This window comes from Silene latifolia, chromosome Y (genome assembly GCF_048544455.1).
Source record: "Silene latifolia isolate original U9 population chromosome Y, ASM4854445v1, whole genome shotgun sequence".
Lineage (NCBI taxonomy): Eukaryota > Viridiplantae > Streptophyta > Magnoliopsida > Caryophyllales > Caryophyllaceae > Silene > Silene latifolia.
Window position 1 is genome coordinate 108,151,007 of NC_133538.1, and position 6,612 is coordinate 108,157,618.

General features: G+C 38.8%; 1 non-coding gene across 1 annotated transcript; it reads right to left on the reverse strand.

Moving 5' to 3' along the window:
• Positions 1–6,060: 6,060 nt before the first annotated feature.
• On the reverse strand, positions 6,061–6,167 carry LOC141634618 (small nucleolar RNA R71). The gene has a single exon (XR_012539345.1). It is a non-coding gene; the product is annotated as a small nucleolar RNA R71 (small nucleolar RNA).
• Positions 6,168–6,612: the final 445 nt, after the last annotated feature.

Genomic DNA, 6,612 nt, shown 5'->3' on the forward strand with positions numbered 1-6,612 from the left:
CAGTTTCCCCATAGTGGCAATGTTCCAATCAAGGCTATACCTGATACATAGGCCACCTTCAGATTTAGGAGTACACACTTGTTCCCAGCTAACTAGAGGAGCTCTCATATACACACTAGTGCCATCCCAAAGGTAGTTACGACATAAAGCATCAATCTTCCTTATAACACCTTTGGGGATGAGGAAAATATTAGCCCAATAGGAGAAAACAGAGGTGAGCACTGACTGTACAATGATCAATCTACCAGCATAAGATATTTTCCTAGCACCAAAGGATCTAATCTTCTCAATGATTTTATCAATCAAAGTCTGGCAGTCCTTCTTACCCAACTTTCCAGCAGTAACAGGTACCCCAAAGTATTTAAAAGGGACCTTCCCTTCCACACAACCAGAGAGGCTAATGAGGTGCTCCTTCATAGGACTATGCACACCACTAAAGTAGATATTAGATTTGTGCTTGTTCATATGAAGACCAGATGCTGCAGAAAAAGTAGCAAAGGATCTAAGCAAGACCAGGACAGACTGATCATCACCCCTAGAGAATAACAAGAGATCGTCTGCAAAGATGAGATGTTGAAGCCTCAACTTCCCACATAAATAATGGAATTTAAAATCCAGGACATCATTAGTGAAATGGAGAATTCGAGACAAATATTCCATGGCAATAGTGAAGAGGAGAGGTGACAGGGGTCCCCCTGCCTCAGGCCCTTTTTGCCAGGAAACATGCCAAATGGCTCCCCATTTAGAACCAAAGAGTATGATGCAGTAGCCACACATTCCATAATCAACTGAGTGAACTGAGGAGGAAATTTTAGAGGATTTAGCATCTGGTTTTAAAAACTCCAGTTCACAGAGTCATACGCCTTCTTAAAGTCCACTTTCAGCATGCATCTAGGGGTTACAGAGCTTCTATTATAAAGCCTGATAAGATCCTGACAAACCAATATGTTCTCTATGATATTCCTCCCTTTAATAAACCCCCCTTTATTAGGACTGATAATATGAGGTAATACTTTGGACAGCCTGGAACAAAGTAATTTAGATTATAAAGCCTGTTATTGTGATGTTATTCTGCTGTTACTTTGATTTTTTTTACGATTCTGATTTTTTTTTTATCAAGTGTGGTTGTGCTATTATTCTACTGTTATTCTGCTGTTATTGTGATGTTATTCCGGTGTCACTTTGATTTTTTACTACTTTGATTTTTTATACTACTTTGACTTTTTACTCTTTTTTAACGCATGCTATTGTGCTGTTATTCTGGTGTTATTGTGATGTTATTCCGGTGCCACTTTGATTTTTTTTTACGACTTTGATTTTTTTTACCCCGTGTTATTGTGCTGTTATTCTATTGTTATTCTGCTGTTATTGTGATGTTATTCCGGTGTCACTTTGATTTTTTTATACTATGATTTTTTTACTTGTTTTTTACCACGTGTTATTGTGTTGTTATTCTGGTGTTATTGTTATTCTGGTGATATTGTAATGTTATTCCGGTGTCACTTTGATTTTGTACTACTTTGCTTTTTTACTCTTTTTTTGACATATTATTGTGCTGTTATTCCAGTGCAATACACGTATCGGCCATCATCTGCACACATTAACTACCTAGATAATTCACAGTAAACAACTAATCTTACAAATTAACATCAAATCTGCCACACACTTTGATCGAGGAGCCCAGAAACGAACCCAATTCGACTCGCCACCAACAGTACGGTCGTCAACATTGATCCAATTCCAGCTGCGTTTGATGAAAAATTCACCACTTTCCTAGAGCCTGCTTCTCGTTGAGTTTGAAACATACAAGCTCTTTGAAACCCACCTGATTCAGCTAGGAACTTGTCCAAGGTTCAACAATATGCAATCTCTACCGCGGTTCTCTTACAGTATGCTGTTAGCAATACATGTTTTCAAGTTAATAGCCATAAATTACAAGGTCAAATTAGGGGGTGTCCAGAACACAACACCATACTAGACCCCTAGCTCTGCCAAACAGAAAACATGATGTGGGAACAATAACCATAAAGTATAAAAGTTAAGGCGGATTATATATACTTGTTAGGCTAGACAGTACTCGATGTCAGAACTTGAGAGCCATTCCGGGGGTGGCCACAACACAGCACCATAAACTTTATAAATATTTGTATTATAAAAAACGCATTCTCAAAATGAAACACATCAATATCAAGTTCAAAATCATCGCTTTCCATGTCACTATCGGAATCAGATGATTCCAAATCAAGATAATTTAGATGATGAACTCCCTCCCGACTCTCCTACCTTGATTTTGCTGCCTGGTCTTACTGGAGGAAGCGGCGACTCTTACGTTAGACACATGTTGATGTTGATCAAAGACAGGAATCTGGGTTGGCGTGTTTTTGTCTTCAATAGACAGGAATCAATTTCTCAACAATTAAACAAACCCCTAATTATTATAAGGAGATCATTATGTGTGCATATGACGTTGTTTTGGTAAGAGGCGTCGATTTCAATGTCGAAGTTTAGGAGTTGATTGTCCATTGGATGGGAAATTTGGGTTAGATTTTTAGAATTGGGGGAGAAAATTATTTTTGTTGTTTTAGTTGTTTCAATGGATGCAGCTTTGAATAAATAAAGCTGAGAGAAGAGGCAGCAAAGTCAATAAGAGGGAGAGTGTGTATATGATGAAATGGAGAACGCGGAAAGGAGATGAACTAATTTTAAATTGTTTATTTATTTTTTATTAAATCTGAGCCATCTATTTGCCTATAATCTAATGGCTGAGATTTTCCAAACTCACAACTCACCGTAAGAACCAAACTCACGAGATCCCGCCTCTATATATATATATAATTAGGTTCAACTAAGTCCACCCTCCTTAGATGAGTCCCTAATTCCTATTTTAGATCCTTGGATCATAGTAAAATCAATGGCTAGGATTAAATTAAAAAAAAAGCTAAGCTATAAAAAACCCCAAACCCTCCTCACTCAGTCACTATCACAAACCCTAACACAAACACATCTCTCTCATCATTCTCTCTTCCCACTTCTCTCTCAAACTCTCCCAACTCCCACCACCTTTCCAGCCGCCACCACCATCACTTGCCGGTGCCCACCGCTACCTCCTTCTCTCCCGTGCCTCCCTCCGCACCACCCAGTCCCAACCATAGAATCCCTCTGCCTCTCTCGGCCACACCCCGCACCTCCGTCTTCTACCTCTCGCCAAACTACTGCCGCCGACCTTTCTTCTTCTTATTATTTTCTTTTTTTTTTGTGTTGTCGTTTTGGTTGTTGCGTAGGGTGGTTGTTGGCGGGTCTGGTCGCCACCAGATGCCGCCTCTCTCCTTTTGTTTTTTTAGATTTGAAATCGTTTATTGTTCTTGGTGGTGGTTTGAGATGCCGAGGGTGGGTGTCGATGGTTGGAGGAGTCGTCGGTGGACTCGTTTTTCAGATTTTTATATTTTTTTTTTTTTTGGAACTTCGAAATTTTGGTGGTTGTTGGAATTGCCAAGGGTGGGTGTCCATGGTTGGAGAAGTCGTTGCTGGTCTTGTTTTCCAATTTTTTTTCAGATATAAAGTGGATATTGGTGGTGGGTTATTTGCGGGGATGGTGTTGGTGATGTCATGGTGATGTGATCAATATTTGAGCATATTTAGTCCCCGAATTAGCCTCGTTCCTATGCTTTTTAGTGCATAATTGGGTCATTTACTATCCTTAGTCCTTTATTTTGCATATTCTTTGAGGTTTTGTTTCCTTGATAGGAGAGGAGTGAACCTTGCATTTTCATGGCAAAATAGAGCTAAATTGATCGAATCTAATGACCAAGCATCAAAGAGAAGACAAGACTAGAAGGACTTTGTCCATAATGTAGTATATGGGCAATGATGAAAAAGATCCTTCCATCCCCGACAAAATCCCGGAGGATTGTTAAAAGACGAAAAAAAGAAAAGAAGAAATGGAAGCTGGGCTAAGATCCGCTCGTCTTACCCCTCGGGATGCCCGTCCAGAAGCTCCCCAGGACGCTCGTCCAAGCTGTCAGGCCGCTCGTCCAGAAGCTCCCCAACCCGCCCGTCCCGACCGTTGGACGCTCGGATTGTCCTCCAGAGAAACACGCCCCCGTCTTTCTTCATTCGAGATGCGCATATTTTTGAAAGACTAGCTAAAAGGAGACCCGCATCTTTTCTTGAGAGGAGCGATTCCTGAAGGACTTAATCGTCGTTTAAGCCCTTATTAACCCTAATTTGTGCACCTAATCCCCACTATAAATACCCCATTAGTGTAATTAGATTATCATGTTCTTCTTATCAATCTTTAGTGTAGTTTATATTATTCTAATCTCTATTTAATCTTGTAATCAACTTCTAATCAAGTATTAATACAAATCTCATTTCCTTAATTTCTCTATTGTTCATCTTTTATTTTGGGTAATTGAAGATTATTTGGGTTTATTGGGAGATTGACAACCTTCCATCAACCATCAAGTACTTCTATTATTCTTTGCATTATTATTTTGGAATCATCATTAGGTATAATTATCTTAATCCCATTTTAATTATTGTTAATCATCTTCATTTATTCATCATGTTTTGCTTTGTTAATATGATTGACAACCTTGTTAACATGTTAAACTTGATAGTGAGTGAGTAGTTTCCTTAACTAGGGTTAATGGGGAATTAGGGAAAACCAACATAGGGGATGATTCATGATTAATTTAATATGTTTTCATAATTTATTTGCTTGCTTGTTGTGATCTCAACTTATGCACATGTTATGTTTGATGAAATGCGAGCCTATGAATCCTTGCATTTTTTACCCATCACTTACCTTTTCAATGAGACTTGTAAGACATAAACCAACTCGAGTCTCATTAGACAATGCATATAGTTGAGTAGGGAGGATTAAGTCGACTTGTAGGTGTTGTGCAATCTAATCGATTCGGCTCCGGGACCCAAACCTTCCTAGGATTGTAAGATATAAACCAACTCGATCCTATCACAACAATAATTGCTTGCTTATAATTTGAGAATATGTTTGTATCATCAATTCCAATGAATACCTTATTAACCCATGACACCCTAGTGCTTTTAATCAATTGTTTACATCTCATTTTAGTCATCTTGCTTGTTTACTTTTATTGTTATTTAGTTTAGTGATCTTCTTATCTCAACCCAAATTGTGACACCCCTAGACACCACTACTTGCAATCGAAAATCCTACATCAATACTCGTCCCTTGGGATCCGACCTTTACTTACCTCTTTACTACTAGTAGAGTTGTTGGTGAAGTTATAAATATTATTTTGGTCTAGGTGCTCCTAACGACAAGTAAACAAAATCTAAGCTAAGAAAGAGATCGACAAAAAATGGCGCCGTTGCCGGGGACGGTGTTAACTTGATTTGATTTTCTTTGATTTTTATTAGTTCTGTCTTTCTTAGCCTTGGGGAAGTAAAACTCCCCAAGGTTTGTTCTAATTGTTTTCGACTTGTTTGATATTTTGCATGTCTAGAAGATCACAAGGTAACTTGTTACCCATTGATCACGAAATTGAAAGGACTTTGACAACCAATAGAAGACTTGCTAGAAATACTTTGAGAGGTATTGGTGAGGTTGTAGATATTCAACAAAATACTATTGAGTTCATCAACCCTTTTGCAAAAGAAGGTGAGGAGAACCCAACACAAAATCAATCACACAACCACCCCACAATGCCTAAGTTTTCATCACGTTCCGTACCAACCGAGGAGAACCTACCCAATGGTACTCCTACACCACAAAACTTAACCGGAAATTTCATTGAAAAATCCGCATTTATCCAATTAGTCGAATGAAGCCAATTTGGGGGGATGCCTAGTGAAGACCCTCATTCCCACATGGAGACTTTTTGTGACTATTGTGATGCGATTTCACAAACCGGAGTGACTCAAGACCAAATTCGATGGGTCTTATTTCCTTTTTCTCTAATTAGCACCGCGAAACAATGGTTGAAGAACCTTGATAAGGCTACTCTTGGAATTGACTCTTGGAAGAAGTTGGCTCTAGCTTTCTACAAAAAAATTTACCCTCCGGAAAAGACTAACATGCTAAGAGCTCAAATTACGGGTTTTAAGCAAAGGGACGAAGAATCTTTGTATGAAGCTTGGGAGCGATTCAAAGGAATTTGTCGCTCATGTCCTCATCATGGACTTAGCGAGTGGTTCTTGGTACAACAATTTTGGAATGGCCTTTATGAATACTCAAGAAAAATTCTCAACATGGGATCAAATGGTATGTTCACCGAAGTTGACGATAATCAAACTTGGAACAAGATTGAGGAAATGGCAGTCCATAATTCACAATATAGTAGACCTCACAAGGCTACTAGAGGAGGAAAGCATAAAGTGGACTATATTACTCAATTGGGTGCTCAACTTAGTGCTTATATTGATACAATCAACTTGAAATTTGAAAAACCTATGGCTAAGCTTGAAGAAGCCTCAAAATCACCAAAGCATCATGTTAATGCCATAGTTGCATCTTCATCAATCCCAAGTGGGATATGTGAGAATTGTGGAACTTTGGGACATGACCAAAGTGAATGTGGGGGAACAAATGAGCAAGTGAATGCTTTTCAAGCATACAAAAGTGGTACC